The sequence below is a fragment of the Elaeis guineensis genome, chromosome 8, assembly GCF_000442705.2.
Source record: "Elaeis guineensis isolate ETL-2024a chromosome 8, EG11, whole genome shotgun sequence".
NCBI classification, from domain to species: domain Eukaryota; kingdom Viridiplantae; phylum Streptophyta; class Magnoliopsida; order Arecales; family Arecaceae; genus Elaeis; species Elaeis guineensis.
This window is the reverse complement of record NC_026000.2, coordinates 64,418,276-64,440,579: the sequence shown is the minus strand read 5'-3', so window position 1 is coordinate 64,440,579 and position 22,304 is coordinate 64,418,276.

The following is a 22,304-nucleotide window of genomic DNA, read 5'->3' as shown; positions in this document are numbered from 1 at the left end:
AAGCTACAGCAGCGCACCGGTTGGGATGGACTTTGGCCAATTTCTGAGTGGATCATCGTTGGAGGACATCTACCTTGGGATCTTGTGGAGAACACCAATATATCAATATTTCATATTAGTTAAAGTATAATTTTCTATCTCTTTGCATGCTTGAATTTATTTTGATCGTGATCGACAAAGTGATTCTTGGATTTTGGGTTCGGCTTGATAGTTTTATTTGATAAGGCTATTGATTTGCTTATTTTAATTTTTTAAAAATTACTTTTCACTGCATGGTTAGAATCTAATAGTAGTATCAGAGTCACCTTTATCTGATTCGATCAAACAAGTACAATTATTGTGCATAGAATTGTTCTTGTGCATATCTTGCCAAAAAATTTTATATTGATTTATAGCATCAATCTTTTAAACTCAAAAATTATTTTTGACTTTATATATGCCATGATATATAATTTTAATTATTAAATTATTAATTTATGATAATTTTAAAATTTATATTATCATGGTTGTATGATGCTCAAATTGATGCATTGTTTAGGGTGCAAAGCATGCCTAATATGATTAGGATTTGCTATTTTTCTTTGATATGCTTGATGTATATTTTAATTTCTATTACACCTTTATATGATTTTAGTATGTCATATGATTGCTATTTAGAATAGTAGAAGCATATCAAATTACATAATTTGTAGTTTATATTTTATGTGGTTGTAGTTAGGATGTGCTGAGACCATTTAAAGTGCCTCATAAAAAATTATATTAAGTTATAATGTCAGAATTTATTTTATTAATCAAAAGTCAAACTCTTAAGATCAATTGGTGTTGAGAAAAGTGTCAAAGGTGATTTTTTAATTAGGTCTGTATGCTGGCCTGGCCAACTCTGTTGGTTCTAGAAAAGCTACGGGGAGCCTCCCACCTACTTACCTAGCCAATTTGGTCTTGTTGATTTTCAGACTTAGATTGATTAGTGATGTAGACATTACAAGGATCTTCCTTCAAACTTGATAGATAAAGTATGTCAAGATCTTAGTGAGCTTGTTATGCTATCCACAAGGCTTACTATAAAAATTGACATGATGTTGATCAAGTGCATATTGATGCTTATGGCATATTTGAATTATGTTGTTTTGTTGTGCTATCCATAAGGACAGTACTATCTAAGTATGACCATATAGGATTGAAGCATCAACTTAACTAGAATACTATAGTTTATTATGCTATCCCCAAGACTATATTTGATCTAGAGGCCAGAGTGAATGATGTTGAGAATTGTAAAGGTATAATTGGTAAAGAGTTACCTACTCTTGAACTCATGAATTCTTGTTGTGCTATCCACAAGATATTTGTGAGGAATAGGGATCTCAACTCCCCTAAAAACATTAAAATATTTTTTAATTTTCATACTTGAGGGCTATGAAGTTCGATAAAATAATGGGAGACACAATTAGATAAAAGTCCTAATCTAGTTGTGCATGTCATCATGAGTTGTCCGCTTATATTATGGTCTTGTTGTTGTAGATTAACTACCACATGGCATCCTCACCTTCACTTAGAGGTATCCTAGATTAACTACCACTTAGAGGTATCTTGTTGTTGTCCGCTTATGAGTTGACTGGACCTAACTATGTCGACTGGACCTAACTATGTCAACTGGTTAAGGAATATAAGAATTTTCTTACTCAAGAGAAAGTCTCCTACATTTTGGATACACGTGCTCCAAATTCTCTTGAGAAAGATGCTTTCGAGGAGGATAGGACCGCATACAAGTGTGGAAAGATGATAGTGTGACTATCAAATGTATCATGCTTGCCTCAATAAGCAATGAGCTCTAGAGGCAGCATGAGGATATGGACGTTCCCTCTATTCTTCTTAATCTTAAGGAGATATATGGGGAACAAAGTCGGACTGCTCGATATGAGATATCGAAGTAGTTGTTCCATGCCCATATGACTGAAGATTCTTCCATACAAAACATGTCCTAAAGATGATTGATTTGATCACTCATCTGGGACAACTGAGTTTTGCCATGGATGGTGAACTGAGCCAGGATTTGATCCTGCAGTCTCTCCCTGACTCTTTTTCTCAGTTTGTCATTAATTATCATATGAACAAACTGAACATCAGCTTGTCAGAACTGCTGAACATATTGAAAATAGCAGAGAGTCATTTCAAGGGTGAAAAGGCTCAGGTTCTTCATGTTGATAAGATCAGTAAGAAGAAGGCAAAGAAGGATTTCAAAAAAAGTTGAACCTTATGGTGGCATCTCCAAGAAGAAGACGAAGAAGGTCTTCACTAAAGGTACTTTTATCACTGTGGCAAAGAAGGCCATTGGAAGAGAAATTGCAAGGAGTACCTTGCAACTATGAAATCGACAAGCATTGTAAAGGTTTGTATATGATACAAACTAATTTATCATTAAGTACTTTATTTTTAGATTCTTGGGTTTTAGATACCGTTTGTGGTTCACACCTTTATAAATTATTATAGGAACTACAGGAAATAAAAATCTAAATAAAGGTGACTTGGGCTATTTGGCACTAGTGGAGAGTCTATTCAGATCGAAGCTATAGGAACTAGGATTTTGAAGTTGCCTTCAGACAAAATTTTAAAACTAAAGACCTGTTATTATATTTTGATATTATTAGAAATATTATTTTATACCATTATTATTGAAACAAGATTTTGAAATAATTATAAAGAACAATGGTTGTTCTATTTATTTTTTAATGAATATTATGAAAGTGCTTTTATTAATAATGATCTTATATTTCTTTCACTTAATGATAATATGCTTCATGTTGATAATATAAAGAAAAAAAAAGAGGATGTGAATGTCACATACCTCTAGCACTGTCGATTTGGCAATATAAATGAGTCAAGGATTAACAAGTTATACAAAGATAATTTCTTTGATCTTTATGATTATGAATCATATGGAACATGTGAATCTTGTCTTATGAAAAAAATGATCAAGACTCATTTACTGGATATGGAGATCGGACGAGTGTCATTTTTGACCTTGTACATACTGATGATGTGGTCCAATGTCGACTTAAGCCAGAGGTGGATACTCTTACTTCATCATGTTTACTGATGATAGGTCAAGATTTAGATATGTGTATTTAATGAAATATAAATCTGAAGTCTTTGACAAATTTAAAGAGTATCAAAGAATGGTCCAAAAATAAATTGATAAAAATATTAAAACTCTTCGATCAGATCAAGAAGGAGAATACTTATCTAGTGAGTTTCTCAATTATTTGAAACAAAATAAATACTCTCTCAATGGACACCTCTTTATACTCCATAATTAAATGAAATTGTAGAAAGAAAGAATCGCACCTTATTAGATATGGTGCGATCCATGATGTGTTTCACAGATCTTCCAATATCTTTTTAAGATATACCCTCGAGGCTGCAGCATATATTTTAAATAAAATACTTTAAAAATCTATTTCTAGCACTCCATATGAAATATAGAAAGAAAAAAGACCCATTCTTTAGCATCTTAAGATTTGGGGTTGTCTGGCTTATGTGAAAAATATTGATGAACATAAACTGGATGCTAGATCAGAAAAATGCAGGTTTGTAGGTTATCCCAAGGAGAGTATAGGATACTACTTCTATAACCCTACTCAACAAAAGATGTTTGTTGATAGGCATACCATTTTTCGGGAGAAAGAGTTTATCTAAGAAGAGGCAGTGGGAGGTCTATTGAACTTGAGAAAGTTCAAAACCTACAATCCATCCAAAATTTACCAAATAGTTCTCAACCAGTTGTGCCCATTATTAAGGCACAGCCACTACACACACCTCCTCTCTGAAGGTCAAGTAGAGTGCGTAGTGTACCACCAAGTATGATTTATCATTGAGAATGACAACACAATCCACATTATTGAGAATGATGATCCCACGACCTATTCGAAAGCTGTCATGAGTAGTGACTCTGACAAGTGGCTCAATGCCATGAAATCCGAAATGGACTCCATGTATGCCAACCAAGTATGGACTTTGGTTGATGCACCTGAGAGTATGACCCCAATAGGCTACAAATGGATCTTCAAAAAGAAGATTAGAGCAAATAGCCAGGTAGAGATCTATAAGGCTAGGCTTGTGGCAAAAGGTTTCAAACAAAAATAAGGTGTTGATTGTGAAGAAACTTTTTCATCGGTAGCCATTCTCAAGTCTATTTGGATAATACTTGCTATTGCAGCATACCATGACTATGAGATCTAGTAGATGGATGTCAAGACTGTCTTTCTTAGTGAAAACCTTGAGGAAGAAGTCTATATGACTCAATCAGAGAAATTTGTCTCTAGTAAGAGAGCAAATTAGATATGCAAGCTGAATAGATCCATTTATAGATTGAAGTAAGCATCGAGGAGCTGGAACATCCATTTTGATGAGACAATCAAATCGTTTGACTTTATCAAAAATATGGATGAACCTTGTGTGATAAGAAGACTAGTGAGAGTGCTATTGTCTTTCTAGTCTTGTATGTGGATGATATATTGCTTATTCGGAATGATATTTTGATGTTGTAATCGATCAAAACTTGGCTATCACAAAATTTTTCATGAAAGATTTGGGTGAGGTATCCTATATACTTGGTATTAAGATCTATAGGGATAGATCGAATAGGATGCTAGACTTATCCCAGTCTAGGTACATTGACCTTGTGTTGAAGAGGTTTAACATAGAGAGAAGTAAAAGAGGTTACTTTCCCATAGGTCATGGCATACAACTCTCTAAGAAAATGTCTCCTAAGATACTTGAAGAGAGAAATAGAATGAGTTCTATTCCTTATACTTCGGCTGTAGAATCAATAACGTATGCTATGTTATGTACCAGGCCTAATGTTGCTTATACCTTGGGCATTGTAAGAAGATTTCAGACTGATCCCAAGGAGGATCATTGGAAGGCTGTGAAAAATATACTCAAGTACTTGAGAAGGACTAGAGATATTTTTCTGATATATGGTGGATCTGATTTAAAACTGAAAGGTTATATTGATTCTAATTTTCAATCTAATCCAGATGATAGCAAATCTATATTTGGATATGTGTTCACCTTGTATGGTGGTGCAGTAAGTTGAAAAAGTTTAATACAGCAAATGGTTGCTGACTCAGTCACTGAGGCTGAGTATATTGTTGCAAGTGAGACTGCTAAGAAGGCCATCTGGATGAAGAAATTTATTACAGAATTAGATGTGGTTTAAGAGATTGAACAACCAGTATCTCTTTATTGTGATAATACTGGGCAGTTGCTCAAGCCAAAGAACCAAAATCTCACCATAAATCCAATTACATCCTAAGATGGTTCCACCTCGTTCGAGAGATTGTCGAAAGACGCGATGTGATCGTGGAGCGAGTTGACACCAAGAATAATATAGTGGATCCATTCACTAAGGCTTTATCAATGCACAATTTGACCACCATCTTGATAGCATGGGCATCAAGTATAGAGACGATCGGCTTTAAGTGTAAGTGAGAGATTGAAAGAATAATGTCCTACAAGTCAATCGCAAATGGGATGCGATAGAATATTTTTGTAATTTTTTTTTTAAACTCATATAAATTGATATTTATATTATTAATACAATAAAAATTTTTGATTCATTATATGCTGCATCTTATTAATTTTAAGATTATAATGAACCCCATAGGTCTGGACAATGGTTTTAGGGCTGTGATGAGATCACATCAGTGAGACCTAATTCTTCGATAGTTCTAATCTAAAATATTTTAGTCATTGGTATATTGAGTCAGAGATTAATAATACTGATAAGACTGGTGTTGGTGCAAAAATCCGCTCATGCGGAGAAGCTGGAGTCGCGGTCGCGTCGGGACCTGCAAAAGAAGTCTAAACCGGAGGTGGGGTTGCTCCGGCAAGACCCTCCGACACTCAAGTCAGTTCTCTGCCTCAACAAGAATGGAGTGCTCGAATGAGAATTTTAGCAGAGTTTTTAGGTAAAAATGAGAGCTTATAGAATAACGTATCTGGGGTTCCCCATTTTATAGGCAGAGGGGGCAACAAACTGATAGCGATGCCTGTAACCGTCTGGCAGTGGGCCGCCCATAGTCAGGAGGAGTTTGTTGCGGAGAGTAGTGGGGTAGACCCAGGCTATTACCGGGGTGTGCCATGTGGAGTCTGCCATGAGGAGTGGAGCGGCGTCCGTTGTCGCGACTTGCCAGAGGATAGAAGAATCGTGGTATCCATTGCAGAAGTGGAGCAGACCGTGGCCATTATTACGACCTGCCAGGGAGTGATGGAGCCACGTGGGATCCATTACAGGAGGTGGAGCAGGGTCGTGGAGTGATAGAGCTGTGTGGAATCTGCCGCAGGGAGTGGAGCAGGATCGCGGCCGTTACTGCGGTACACCAGGGGGTGAAGGTCTGCCGGTTGAAGTTCGGTTGGAGTGTCTGGCGGAGAGAGGTAGTTAGCCATCCGTCTGAGAGAAGCTCGAAATTGGCTTTCGCAGGAGTTCGGATGGAGTCTTCCTTCAGTCACAGCCAGGGGTGGAGTCCGCCCTCGTAGGGGTCTGGGCGGAGTTTCTTGCTGTTGGAGTCGAGGATGGAGCCCAGCTCCCGTATGAATCCGGGGGAGTCTTCCTGCCATTAAAGTCAGGGGGAGCGAAGTCCAGCTCCCGTAGGAGTCCGGACGAAGCTTACCAGTAGTTGAAGTTGGGGACGAGCCCGGCTCCCGTAGGAGTCCGGGTGGAGTCCACTTGCAGTTGAAGTTGCGGGCGAAGTCCGGCTCCCATAGGAGTCCGGGCGGAGCGATGGGAGTTCACCAACAGCAGTCGAAAGTCGGAAGAGACTTGCGAGGGTCAATCCTGCCAAGAACTTTGACTGAGGTATTTTATACCCAACACCAGTCCCCCTACTTTCGAGTTTGAATTTCGAACGAAGGAAGTATCGAGAGGTCGTCGCAGCCGAAGTTCTCCCCCTGACACCCGCACGCAATCGTCTTCAGATATGTTGGCATTTAATACACGCATGCTGGAACCCTTTTTTCGATTAGGGTGACCCGAAGAGTCTTTTCGAAACTCCCACCGGGATGTGATCCCAAGCGTCGTGCCATGAAAGTTTGCGAACAGTCAACCCCAGGTAGCGGCGAACGGGACACGCGGGACACGTGGTGGGCACCGATTGGCCTAGGGACACCCGCCACCATAATTGCGCTAGGCTCCGTTGCCTATTTAAACCCCCCATCCTTCCTCGGGGGGCTTCACTTCGCCTGAGGGATGACATCTTCCTTTCATCTGAGAGCTTAGCCACTCAGCCACTCCATCGGTGCCCCTTCTGACTCTGAAGTCCTTTGCACCGATTTTTGCCACCTCCATCGGCTCTCCGCCATTTCCAGTCCCCCGATTCTCTTTAAGGGGTTACCCCACCAGGACCTCCCCCTGGAGGCCAATCTCAAGAGGATGCCACGATCTTGGAAGGGTGCAAGGAGGAGAACACAGTCTGCGAGTTCTCCGTCGTGCCGTCGTGGGTTCCCGTCGCTTTGAAGGGGGCTCGAGGGAGAATCCTTTCAACAACAGGGGTTTAATAACGGGGATAACCGGTGAAGGTGTTCCGCCTGGAATTTTGGAGTAGTTGATCGGGGCGACACCGGTCAAGGGGGCAGAGTTGTCGTCACAAGCCGTGGCGGGATCCTTGATGTCGTCGGAGCGAGGGACCAGAAGCGGTCGGTGCCGACGGTGGGGCATAAGACTTGCTGCGGGGACGATGGAAGTAGCGCATGCCGATCTTGCAGAAAGCCTAGGATGGCAGTTGTCATGGGGCATTCGGTGATGGCGCATATCTCCGACGCCATTGCTGCCCCGGGGTAACCCCGATTCTTCTTGAAACAGGTCGTCGTCGCCGCTGCCGTTGCCTCTGTTGCCTCCTGAACTCTATCCCATTCTTTTCCCCCTAGGGTTGGGATTCGGAGATGGAGCGGGAGAAAGCCAAGCATGTTTATCACACGCACTGAGAAATCGGTTGGACAGAATCGGGAAGAGAAGTTTACAGCCTAAAGTGGCCTCCGGTGTATCTCTTCCGAGTTGTGTATCGAGCCTTGTAATAGTGTATTCTTTTCTGGCCCTCCGGGTCTTGTAACGTACATCTTGTTGATTGAAAAATGAGAAGGAGATTTTGTTACCTCGTCCGCACTTTGCATCGAATTGTTGTCTGCCGAACTTCTTTTTTTTGCCATTGTCGTTGTTTTATTCCCTTCTTTCCTTTTCTCTTCTTTTCTTTTTCTTCACTTTTTTTTTTTTTTTTTTTGATGTCGTCCTTAGGTTACCGGTGGTTGCCACGCTGGCTCGCCTTTTAGTTATCTTTTCCTTCAACCTTAATTGCTCTATAATGCATACGAGAAGGTAATTTTTCACTACCTCTTTTACTCATGTGTTGAATTATCGTTTGTCGAGCTTCTTTTCGGCCTTTGTGTCGTTCGAAGGTATCCGGTTGCTATCGTATCGACCCATCTTTTTCATCCATGGCGCAGAGTCGTCTGGGGCCACTCGGGTTTGGAGCCCCCATCAGGGCTTGAGCCCGGAGGTCTGAGTTTCTGTCACCCTGAGGAAGTTGTCTTACCTTGGGCTTGTGTTGAAAGCTTCCTTGAAAGCTGGGGTTCCTGATGAGAGCCCCAATCCTTGCTGAGACAGGGTTCTCTGTATCTTGGATGCTGTTTGTTTTCCATTCATCGCTGACGTGGTCCATCGCCTTCCTTTTTCTCTTTCGCTTAGAATTTTTCCTCCGCTCTCGATGAGGCTACGGGAGTTCGGCTTCCGTAGGTGAAGTCGGGGTAAGTCCGCTCCGTGGGAGTTCGGGCGAGTCTTCCTGCAGTTGGGGCAGGAGGCGGAGCCCGCCCCTGTGGGGGTCCGGACGAAGCCTGTAAGTGAAGTCACGGGGGAGCTCGGCTCCCATAGGAGTCTGGGCGGAGTCTACCTGCAATCAAGGTCAGGGATGAAGTCCGGCTCCCGTAGGAGTCCGGACAAAATTTTATTGCGAAGGGGCCGTTGGGGAAGGTCCCCCCCTTTTTCTCTTCTGGTCTTTGAACGACCGGACTTTAATTGGTGCCGGGATGAGGTTCTTTCCCCATTCCTGTCGTAACAGGTTTTACTCTGGTTAGGATGAGGTCCTCCTCTTATCTCTAACGCGCCGTGGGCATACATATGGGCGTTGCTGAGTCTCTTCCCACCTTTCGGCCTAAAGAGAGCCGGGCCTTCGACTTTGCTCGAGTTAGGGCGAGGTTCTCCTCCTGTCCCTAATAGGGCTGTGGGGAGCATATGGCGTTGTAGGGCCTCTCCCCCCCATCCGATCTAACGGAAACCGGACCTTCGACTTTGCTCAAGTTAGGGCGAGGTTCTCCTCCTGTCCTAACAGGGCTGTGGGGGTGCATATGGGCGTTGCAGGGCCTCTCCCCCCATCCGGTCTAAAGGGAACCGGGCCTTCAACTTTGCTCAAGTTAGGCGAGGTTCTCCTCCTGTCCCTAACAGGGCTATGGGGGCGCATATGGGCGTTGCAGGGCCTCTCCCCCCATCGGTCTAAAGGGAACCGGGCCTTCGACTTTGCTCATGTTAGGATGAGGTTCTCCTCCTGTTCCTAACATGGCTGTGGGGGCACATTAGGGTGTTGTAAGCCTCTCCCCCCATCCGGTCTAAAAGAGCCGGGCCTTTGACTTTGCTCATGTTAGGACGAGGTTCTCCTCCTGTTCCTAACATGCTGTGGGGGCACATTAGGGCATTGTAAGGCCTCTCCCCCCATCCGGTCTAAAAGAACCGGGCCTTTGACTTTGCTCATGTTAGGATGAGGTTCTCCTCCTTTCCTAACATGGTTGTGGGGGCACATTAGGGTGTTGTAAGGCCTCTCCCCCCATCCGATCTTAAAATAATCGGACTTTCATTTTAATCATGTTAGGAGAGGTTCTCCTCCTGTTCCTAACGTAGTCATGGGGGCACCTAAGGGCCGTTATAAGGGCCTCTCCCCCAATCCGATCTTAAAATAATCAGACTTTCATTTTAATCATGTTAGGATGAGGTTCTCCTCCTGTTCCTAATGCAGTCATGGGGGCACCTAAGGGCCGTTATATGGGCCTCTCCCCCAATCCGATCTTAAAATAATCGACTTTCATTTTAATCATGTTAGGATGAGGTTCTCCTCCTGTTCCTAACATGACCTTGTTTTAATTGTTTGAAGGATTATCCCCAGCCGTGACAAGCCCATGCCAAGTTAATAGAAATTTTAATTCGAAGCAAAGTGGTCAGTAATACATTCACAGGCCCTTCGAGTCCCGTGGTCGTGGAAGGTCTGCTCCCCCTTGAGGTCCTCCGGTGATGGAGTTGATGATCCCGACTGGAGGCCGGTCTCCAGGTTGCTCTTCTCTCCTCGGTGGCTCAGGCTGCGGCAGGCCCTTGGCCGATCTTCCCTACCCTCAGGCCGGGCCGAATGAACCTATCGAGTCGGCCTCGCCGGATGAGCTCCTCGATCTCGTCTCGGAGCTGGATGCATTCCTCCATGTCGTGGCCGTGGTCGCGATGGTAGAGGCAGAACTTGTTGGGATTGCACTTCCCGGGTGTGTGCACATCCTCTCTGGCCTAGGAGCTGCTCCTTGACCTCCATCAGTACCTGGGTCTTCGAGGCATTGAGGGGGGCGTAGTTGTGGAATCTTCCCGATGGAGAACCCCGCGAACCCACGATCTGAACTTCTCTGCCTATGTACCCGAGGAGGAGTATGGGCATGCTTGTGCCCAGGAGGGGATCGAGAGTGCGGCCGAGCTTCTCTCGACCTTTTTTCGACTGTGGGCTTACTCGAGTCTCCCGCCTGCCGCTCTCTCGCGGTCTCCTCATCCTTCATTTTGAAGGCTTCTTCCGCTCGAGCGTACCCTTCAGCCCGAGCCAACAGATCAGCAAAATCCCTGGGGTACTTCTTCTCCAGGGAGAACAAAAGGTCATTCTTCTGAAGGCCGCCCTTCAGAGCGGCCATTGCTACCGATTGGTTCAAATTTGGACCTCCAGCGCTGCGACATTGAAGCGGTTGATGTAGGCCCGAATGGACTCCCCCTCCCTCTGCCTGATATTCATGAGGGACTCCGAGCCCTTCTGGGGGCACTGGCTGCTGACAAAATGGGCCACGAATTGGTGGCTCATCTGATCGAAGGAAAAGATGGTACCCGACTTCAGCATCGAGTACCAGTTTCTCACCGCTCCCTTCAAGGTGGATGGGAAGGCCCGGCACAAGATGGCGTCGGGTGCCCATGAGGCAGCATCATCATCGGAAGGCTTCTAGATGATCGACCGGGTCGAAGTCCCGTCGTAGCTTTCGAACTGGGGGAGTTTGAAGTTTGGCGGGATCAGTTTCTGCATGATCATTTGAGAGAAGGGGGGTCAGTGCAAATATCCTCACCATAAGTGGGGGAGCGTGGCGGAGTTCTTCGATTCGCCGGTTCATTTTCTGGAGCCTCCGGTCCAGGAAATCCTCTCGACTTCGGGTCTCGAGGGTCCTCTGGCAGAATGGGGGCAGGGATCTTCCAGGGGTGGAGTCATGATCCGATTGAGGGCTCTCCACCCTCGGGTTCGTCTTCCCAGGAAAGATGGGAGGTTGGCCCAAGTGGCCCCCCCACTGTCAGATTCTGGCGTTCCGGTGACACCCCTTCAAGGCGCCCTGATGCCTGCGGCTGTTGCTGCTGCTGCATGGCTTCACGACCTCAATGAGGCCTCTGACCTGCTGCGTCAGCAGATCAAATTGTCCCACCGACCGCCGTCGCCGGAGGAGGAGGAGGAGGAGGCTGGGAAACTGGAGGTGAGGTCGGAGCTTGGATCTGGCCGGGAGGCCGTGGATCGTCGTGTGGATGCCTTGCGAGGAGGCATCGGGCAAAAACAAGTGAGGAGGGAGGAGAGGATGCTGAAAAAAATACCCGGGGGCGGTCCCGTTGAGCACCCCTTTAAGAACAAGGGTACTGGAAGGTTCAGACCCTTCTCTAGCGCCAATCTGTTGGTGCAAAAATCCCTCACATCGGAGAAGCTGGAGTCACGGTCGCCATCGGGACCTGCAAAAGAAGTCTAAACCGGAGGTGGGGTTGCTCCGGCAAGACCCTCCGATGCTCAAGTCAGTTCTCTGCCTCAACGAAAATGGAGTGCTCGAACAAAATTTTAGCAGAGTTTTTGGTAAAAACGAGAGCTTATAGAATAACGTATCTGGGGTTCCCCCTTTTATAGGCAGAGGGGGCAACAAACTGATAGCGATGCCTGTAACCGTCTGGCAGTGGGCCGCCCATAGTCAGGAGGAGTTTGTTGCGAAGAGTAGTGGGGTGGACCCGTGGCTATTACCGGGGGTGCCACGTGGAGTCTGCCACGAGGAGCGGAGCGACGTCCGTTGTCGTGACTTGCCATAGGATAGAAGAATCGTGTGGTATCCATCGCAGGAAGTGGAGCAGGACCGTGGCCATTATTACGGCCTGCCAGGGAGTGATGGAGCCGCATGGGATCCGTCGCAGGAGGTGGAGTAGGGTCGTGGAGTGATGGAGCTGCGTGGAATCTGCCGCAGGGAGTGGAGCAGGATCGCGGCCGTTACTGCGGCGCGCCAGGGGGTGAAGGTCTGCCGACTGAAGTCCGCTGGAGTGTCTGGCGGAGAGAGGTAGTTAGCCATCCATCTGAGAGGAGCTCAAAATCCGGCTTTCGCAGGAGTTCGGATGGAGTCTTCCTTCAGTCACAGCGGGGGTGGAGTCCGCCCCCTAGGGGTCTGGGCGAGTTTCCTTGTTGTTGGAGTCGAGGATGGAGCCCGGCTCCCGTATGAATCCGGGCAGAGTCTTCCTGCCATTAAAGTCAGGGGCGAAGTCCAGCTCCCATAGAGTCCAGACGAAGCTTACCAGCAGTTGAAGTTGGGGACGGAGCCCGGCTTCCGTAGGAGTCCGGGCGAAGTCTGTCTGTAGCTGTTGGTGTCGAGGATGGAGCTCGGCTCCCGTAGGAATCCGGCGGAGTCTTCCTGCAGTTAAAGTCAGGGGTGAAGTCTGGCTCCCGTAGGAGTCCGGACGAAGCTTACAAGCAGTTGAAGTTGGGGATGGAGCTCGGCTCCCGTAGGAGTCGGGCGAAGTCTGTCTGCAGTTGTTGGTGTCGAGGATGGAGCCCGCTCCCGTTGGAATCCGGGCGGAGTCTTCCTGCAGTTAAAGTCAGGGGTGAAGTCCGGCTCCCATAGGAGTCCGGACGAAGCTCACCAGCAGTTGAAGTTGGGGATGGAGCCCGGCTCCCATAGGAGTCCGGGCGGAGTCTTCTTGCAGTTGAAGTTGCGGGCAAAGTCCGGCTCCTATAGGAGTCCGAACAAAGCTCACCAGCAGTTGAAGTTGGGGCCGGCTCCCGTAGGAGTCCGGGCGAGTCTACTTGCAGTTGGAGTCGTGGGTAGAGTCCGGCTCCCATAGGAGTCCGGACGAAGTCCGTCTGCAGCTGTTGGTGTCAGGGACGGAGCCCGGCCTCCGTAGGAATCCGGACGGAGTCTTCCTGCAGTTAAAGTCAGGGGCGAAGTCCGACTCCCGTAGGAGTCCGGACGAAGCTCACCAGCAGTTGAAGTTGGGGACAAAGCCCGACTCCCGTAGGAGTCCGGGCGAAGTCTGTCTGCAGCTGTTGGTGTCGAGGACGGAGCATGGCTCCCGTAGGAATCCCGGTGGAGTCTTCCTGCAGTTAAAGTCAGGGGCGAAGTCTGGCTCCCGTAGGAGTCCGGACGAAGCTCACCAGCAGTTGAAGTTGGGGAAGGAGCCCGGCTCCCGTAGGAGTCCGGGTGAAGTCTGTCTGCAGCTGTTGGTATCGAGTATGAAGCCGGCTCCCGTAGGAATCCAGGCAGAGTCTTCCTGCAGTTAAAGTCAGGGGTGAAGTCCGGCTCCCGTAGGAGTCTAGACGAAGCTCACCAGCAGTTGAAGTTGGGGACGGAGCCCGACTCCCGTAGGAGTCCGGGCAAAGTCTGTCTGCAGCTGTTGGTGTCGAGGATGGAGCCCGGCTCCCATAGGAATCCGGCGGAGTCTTCCTGCAGTTAAAGTCAGGGGTGAAGTCTGGCTCCCGTAGGAGTCCGGACGAAGCTCACCAGCAGTTGAATGTCAAGGACGGAGCCCGGCTCCCATAGGAGTTCGGGCGGAGTTTTCTTGCAGTTGAAGTTGCGGGCGAAGTCTGGCTCCCGTAGGAGTCCGAACGAAGTCCACCAGCAGTTGAATGTCGAGGACGGAGCCCGACTCCCGTAGGAGTTCGGGCGGAGTTTTCTTGCAGTTGAAGTTGCGGGCGAAGTTCGGCTCCCATAGGAGTCCGGATGAAGCTCACCAGCAGTTGAATGTCGAGGACGGAGCCCGGCTCCCGTAGGAGTCCGGGCGGAGTCTACTTGCAGTTGAAGTTGCGGGCGAAGTCGGCTCCCGTAGGAGTTCGGGCGGAGCGATGGGAGTTCACCAACAGCAGTCGAAAGTCGGAAGAGACTTGCGAGGGTCAATCCTGCCAAGAACTTCGACCGAGGGTATTTTATACCCAACAACTGGCATGTCCTATGTATGCTTAGAAATGAAGATGGTTGATCTTACAACCACTTGTGTAGTGATACTAATACAAGGATATGGGTGCTCATTAGAGAATGAGTTCACTGAATTGACCTATGAGAGAATATCAGATGGAGTCTTATTTATATGTCACCTGATGATTCTTTAGTGAGAGTTGTGTAAGTGATCTTTAGACCTGAGGTCACCATGGTACTTTATGTACATGGATCCATGTTTTGGTTCAGTACCTAGCTTGATTCTTTGATCCTTGTGTGGGGTGTTCTAGATATGGTGAAGTATGCATGGAAATTATGAGTGATTATTAAGAGATCAGTTACTCCTAATAAGAGAGCGAACATCCTATGTGATCTCATAGGACGATGATTCTGGAAGTCTTTGACCAAAGTAGGATGATAATTAGAAAAAACTTTTTAATATATCATCAACTGATCATCATCTTTTGATCGAGATACATAATGATATGTGATTAGGTTTGACATATTTCCATGCTCACAACTTATCTGGGATGTTGTTTGACTGAAAGATTGAATTACACGAAAACTTGCCACTTAAGGATATTTTGATATTTTTTTATCAAAATTTTAAATCTTTCGGGTAGTCATGACATATTGCTAGATGTCAATCTTAACTTATAGATTCATCAAAATTTAAAGAGTTTAATTCTGATGTCAATTTGGAAGAGTCCAAGTTGATTGGGACTCTTCGGGTGACCTAATCTTATCGGATTAGGATTACGTCGAAAGTTTGGGTCCACTGCTGGCTAGATTTGAAACCCAATGGATCACACACTTTAAGATTTGATCTTAGTTTGATATAATTAGAGTTTAATATAAATTTTATGGATTAATTTGATATGCTAGCATATTGTATTAATCCAAGTTCTCAATTAGTTTAGATCAAATTGTTTGAGCTAACCTAGACCAGTTGGCTTTGACCAAATGGGATTGGATCAATTTTGATTGGATCGTTATCCAACTTGAAAGATTTTTAAGTGGAGAAAGAGTCCTCCACATCCACCAGAAGTCACAGTAAAAAATAAATGAAGTGGAGAGTCATTCTTAATGAAGGCTCTTAACTATTATGCATTACCTTAAATTGCCGAACAGTTCTCCTATAATTTGATACCAAATTTAATTTAGATTTTTATGACACATAGAAGACTAAGAGTCCTTCTACTCTAACTATTTGAATCACTACTTGGTGAATTTATTTGGTGCATGGGAAGTTGGAGCGCCAAAGGTTGAAACCCCATGGTCTCATGTGACATCCTTTGGTCCCCTATTTATAGGGGATGCATCAGATGGTTTCTTATGGTGATTTTTGTCTGAGACTAAGAGAGGGAACATGGTAAACAAAAAAAAAATCAAAAAAAAATTGAAAAAAAAAAGAGAATTTTGAGTGGCAAAACTTGCTACTAGGATGGTGAGATTTTCAGCAAGTGTTGCTTAAGTGTCTTAGGATTTGATTTTTCTATATGTTGGAGTCAAAAATTAAATCTTAGATTGTATGACATCTGAAGCGTATTTTCTTGGTGTCATTCTGATGGTGAGATCAAAAATAACTGAGCTTTGGTGCAATCGTGATGCAAGTTCGAAGCCGACAATATTCTTGAGAAGACAAGGCTGCGATAGTGCATCAGTTGGGAAGAACTTTGGCCAACTTTCATGTGGATCACCATTGGAGGACATCTACCTTGGGGTCTTGTGGAAAACACCAATGTGTTATTTTTTTATATTGGTTAAAGTATAATTTTTTATCTCTTTGCATGCTTGAATTTGCTTTGATCGTGATCGATAAAGTGATTCTTGGGTTTTGGGTTCGACTCGATAGTTTTTTGATAAGGTTATTGATTTGCTTATTTTAAATTTTTTAAAAATTATTTTTCACTGTATGGTCAAAATCTAATATAATTTTATATTACCCATAACTTAATTCTCAATCAAATTAATCTATTTGTTCAATCAAATCATGTATTTCTAAATTGAACATATAAACTTAGGTCAATTCTTTCCTATGTTGCTTGACTTTATGCATGACTCTATAGGTTCAAATACTAAGCCAGTAGTATATGAACTATTTTTTATACTAATCAAAGTTATCATCTAGTAATAATTTTTGATGTCCAGATAGGTCGAATAATTGTAAGATAATATTCAAGAACCTATGCATATGGTTATTGCATAATTCATTCCTTTGATCCTGAATGCTCTAGGATGGTCCAGGGTTAAACTGTCAATCCTGAAGGATCTTTCTCATTGTATTTCAACTTTTCAAATCCATCATATAGATTATTTTAGCCAAAATTTTATTAAATTAAAATATAGTGATGCATCAGTGATTGGGTCAAGATGCTGTCGTTAGGACATCGTGATTATCAATCTAATTCTGACTTCAATAAAAATTAAAAATACATAGAAAGTAGTGAGTTGGGTCGAATCTATAGAGAAGGTAGGATTTTGATTTGAAATCTTTAATTTTTTTTTAAAAAATAAAATTTTGAAGAAAAGTAAGTTAAGTCAGAAAATAAAAATTAAAAATATGAAAAATAAATCCGATACTAAGATCTACTATTTAGATTCTAGCATCTACTTGCAATAAAAATAAATAATAAAAATTTAAAGTATATAAAATAAATTGGTACTAAGATCTACTAACTAGATCCTAGTATCCACTTACAAAAATAAAAAATAAAAATTTAAAGTACAAGAAAATAAATTTTATATTAATTGAAATTAAAATTTAAGTACAAAAAATTAAAAAAATAATAAAATAAAATAAAAATAAAATTATAATAAGAATCTAAATTTGATTAGCTCAGTCTCGTCGGAAAGATGGTTGATGACCTCTCATTCTTCCATCGTACTCCGTAGAGCGAATTAGCTTCTCTCCTTCTCCTTGGGTCCCTAAACTTATCTAATTTTTTTTAAATTTTTTCTAGTCTTTCTATTGATTTTTTCTCCTTTTAAATTTATCCTCAGACCCCCTATTTATAAATAAATTTTTTATAATTTTTTTATAGAAAAGGAGTCCTAAAACTCTTAGAAATCATATTAATCTCCTTAGCGATATTCCTAGCCGTCGGATGAGGCTTGGACTGCCCAGATTTGCCCTGAAAATCCTTATTTTAATCTGAATCAAAGTTGGATCGAATGTCTGCCATCTGATCTGAGTTCTGATGAAGTTTTGGACCATCGGATCATACAGAAGATCTCTTATTCAAAGTCAGAAACATCCTCAACCGTCCAATCGTATGATAGATCGCTTTTGGACCGTCAGATCGTGCAAAAATCTCTCTTATAAACTGACAATAAATGTTGACCATTGGATCTGGGTCGGGATGAATGTCAGCCATTGGATCATATCTAGAATCCTTCTCTCGTTGTGAGCCACGCTTGTGGACCGCATGAAGTTTCTTATGGATCGCGCCCTATTTCTGTGGACCGACCGACCGGTCCACCATGCACTGAAGGCTATAAAAATTATTTTTTAGGATATTTTGGCTCCATTTTCTCTTCAATTTTTACATGAAAAATAAAAAAAATATGTACTAAATTTTTTAATTTTTTTATTATTTTGGTGCATCAATTGCTCAATTAAATCAACATCTATTTTCTATAAATATGCTCTAATTTTATTTTTTTTAAAATTATTTATTTTTATAAGAAAATCTAATTTATTCATAAAATTAAGTTTTTAAGAAGATATTAGCATCATAAATTATTAAAAATATCTACAATAAATATAAAAGTATATCATTTATCACATCCCCCAACTTGAACTTTGTTCATCCTCAAGTAAAGAAAGAATTTAAAATTAAGTACCATTTAACTTATAATTTTAAATTTTACCAAATAATTTTAAAAAAAACTATTGATATTCAGCAGAGTATGAGTGAGGTATGTCATTGGAGTATTAATACTAATCAATGTGGAAGTTAAACTAAGAACACTAAACTTTTTTTGAAGTTTTCTAAATTATTCCTACCTTTATCTCCAAATCATTCACTTTTATATGGACAAGTATATTGTTACTTCCATCCTTCATTTATTAATTTTTTTTTTTAACATTGTACTGCTATTGAGTGTCTTAATCCCTTAAGCTTTCTGTTTGACCCATATAGCGAGTTTTCAGTCAATGACTCTCAAACCAGATGGCTTTAGGACACTGGGTATAAAATACCCCTCAGACCTACTTGCTTGAATCAAATAGGCTATGAATTAAAACTAGTTTTACAACAAAGCTTCTTTGCCCTTCATACTTTTTGATGTAAAACTCAATACTTGCTTAGGCAAAGAGGTCCGATTACTTAGTATGAAGTACTTGAAATTTTTTTTTTGAATATATGAAGAAACGTATAGTTATCTTACACAAGTCTATAAGAAGTAAACTCTTCTTTGATGCTGGTAGATAAATTTAGAAATATTCAGAGAAAACTGTTTAAGTTCTAAACTTAACTTTTTATTGAATTTTCTTAATATTTGATCCCTCAATATCTCACAAACTCTCTATTCTGTACATCAATTTTCTTTTAAAAATGTTTGGTTTAACTTGATTCTTAAGTATAATCAGGTACTTAAATACTAAATACTAACTTACTTGAGGACTTTAAAAATTTAAAAAATTTTATTATTCTCTCCCCACAAACTAAATCGACATTATTCTCAATGGAGTAGAAAAAATGAAGGATGCATGCAAAAAGAAAGAAAAGGAGAGATGTCACTTGATCCAAATTTTTTTTTTCAAAATTGATTCTCCCCCCCAACTTGGTCAAGATTATCTTCAGATCCCTACAAAAAATACTAAGTAAGACTTGATTAACCTAAACAAAATATAAAAGATAGCAAAAAGTACAAAACTTAAAATTAAAAACTGAATTGCCTCTCAAGAAGTGCTAAGTTTACCGTCTTCAGCCAGACCATGCCAATTCTTACCTATCCTGTGTCAAATATTGGATTGATAAATTCTAATGATTTTGGATTGTCAATCTTAGGAAGATGGCTTATAATAAATTTTAGTATTTTGTTGCCAATCTTCAGAAAGTATTTTATATCTTTCTTCTTAATTTTAGAAAGATAATTTACAAATCCATTCACAAACCCTTATTTGTCGAGAATTTCTCCTATTTGTTCTTATAAAATGCTCATGAATTAAATTTTTGGGTTAAAAGTTGAGTTCGATGCAATAGGTGCTAAAAGGGTGTTACTTGATTCAAAATATATATACTCAGATGTGACCAAGGGCAATTTCAGTTTTGAAGGAGACGGTGATTCTAAAGTCGAAGAATCGACTTCTGGAGCTGAAGGGAATGGAACTTTTGATGAATATATCTCGGATAACTCATCCATTCTTTTCTCTTCTTTATCTTTTTCACTCAAATCAATAATAATTTTGGACTCAGATTTTTCTATGGGTTAGTCTCAGTACTAATCTCCTCTTCTAAATTCTCTTTATGGCGAGCATCAGTACTAGCCTCTTTTACCTGGACTTGGTATGGGTCCTTAAGAATTCTATCACTTTTAAGCTTAAAGATTACTTTATCATTTTCAAATTGAGGATTCTTAAGTGGGACATTGGATTGTTGACCAGATCCAAGTGGTTGGTGGATGGTTAGGTTATTTTCAAAATTTGGTATTGATTCATTTGATGATTAACCTAGTTTTCTCCTCATGGTAGATTCAGTTAATTGATCTGTTTGTACTTCTAACTTGATGAGGAATTGCTGTTGGGTCATGATCATTTGTTGAAGTTGGCTAAATCTATTGTTGGCTAGATTGATCTGTTGAGGAGGTGGGTATAACGACTGATTGTAATAGGATGATTGAGTAGGCTGACTAGGCTGACCACTATTATAGGCATAGTTTTGGTATTGGGGTCTATTTTGAAAATTTTGCACAGAAAAAATTTGGGTCTAGACCTGAGTCTGTTGGGGTCTCCAAGAAAAATTGGGATGGTTCTTCCAATCTTGGTTATATATATTTAAGAATGGGTCATTGACAGGATTGGAGTAACCTTGAGTAGCTTGAACTTGTTCTTGGATGAAAGGTAGAAACTGTGCAGCCGTGGGACATTCACTCACATGATAGGCTGGGCTAGCACAGATAGAATAAATCTTCTGATAATTAGAAGGTTGTGTGTATTGCATAGAAGATTGTAGATCTAAGGCTAGGTATTTATCTATAAGAAGGTCGACTTTATCTAATTTTTGGGCTAGCAGGTTCAAATCAACCTCAGGACTAGAGTTAAATATTTGATCCCATAGAATGATGAAACATTGGATGGGATTATATAGGTGGTTCTTAGAATTTCTAGCCATTTGATTATCATGTTTAGCATAGATCAGTCATTCAATTTCAGGATTAAGTTTAACTAGGTCAGAAAAAATTATACCGTGCATGTATTAGTGCAAACCCTAATATGTGTTGTTAAGATTTTTTTTTTTTTTAAGAAGGAGGAGAAAAAGAAGAGAAAAGAAAGAAAGAGAAAAGTTCTAAAGGTGAGATCCTTAAGAAAAGTCTTAGACCTAAAGACATAAGATGAGAAGAATTAGTTGTGGTTAAGTGTTAATTGTAATCAAGTTAACAAACAGTTAAACCTAGACACCTACGGATTTCTTAGACCTAACAGTTCGATGTAGAGTAGCTTAGTCTAGATACAAATTAGGTTTATTTTCACTTCCTTCAACTAGCCAGGTAAGAGGTGACATTGTGGGGGTCCTCCCGTTGCTTGCTTTAGACATCAATTGAATTGGCCAGGAAAGCTAACGGAACCAATTAAATAACCATGAGTCCACTTAGGCAGAGCCTTTATAACCTCTAGCTTTAGACACTAGTTTCAGAGATGAGTCCAAACTTATTTTGTACTTGACTTGACCATAATACTCAAACTGAACTCAATTGATCTTAGGAGCCCATGTCTACTTGATTTTAGTTAGGTTTGGGTTAATACGGGATACTGGTTGGTTGTTTTTGGGCTAAGGAAGGGTGATGAGATTTCCACCTTATCTTGTTATGGGTGTTGCCTTAAATTGATTTGAGATAAATTACACAACCAATTTCAAACAAGAGATTCTATGCAACTAAATTAGATGCATGAAACTAATGAAACTTGAAAGCTTACCTTGTCTCCAGCGATCACCAAAAGAAAATCTAAGATGATGAATGCTTCTAACAATTAAGTTTCTACTCTTGTCATATAATTTTTATTAGGTTTATGTGGATGAATTTTAGATTAATTAAAAAAAATAGTAATTAATACTAAAAGAAAAAATAGTTAGGATTAGGGTTAGGATTGATCTCACCAAGCAAATTTGGAAGCTTTCTATCTCTTTTTTTTTGATTTTTTTTATACAAAGATAAAAAAAATAAAAAAGTTAGTAAGCTATATTCATAAAAAAATCAAAAAAATCAAATATTAAAATTGTTGCCTTCTCCAACAACGGTACTAAAAATTGATAGGGTCAAAATGCTGTCGTTAGGACACCATGATTATCAATCTAATTTCGACTTCAATAAAAATTAAAAATATGTAGAAAGTAGTGAGTCAGGTCGAATCCATAGAAAAATAGAATTTTGATTTGAAATCTTTAATTTTTTAAAAAAATAAAATTTTGAAAAAAAATAATTTAAGTCAAAAATAAAATTTAAAAGTATGAAAAATAAATTTGGTACTAAGATTTACTATTTAGATCCTAGCATCTACTTACAATAAAAATAAATAATAAAATTTAAAGTGCATAAAATAAATTCAAGTACAAAGAATTTATAAAGAACAATAAAATAAAATAAAA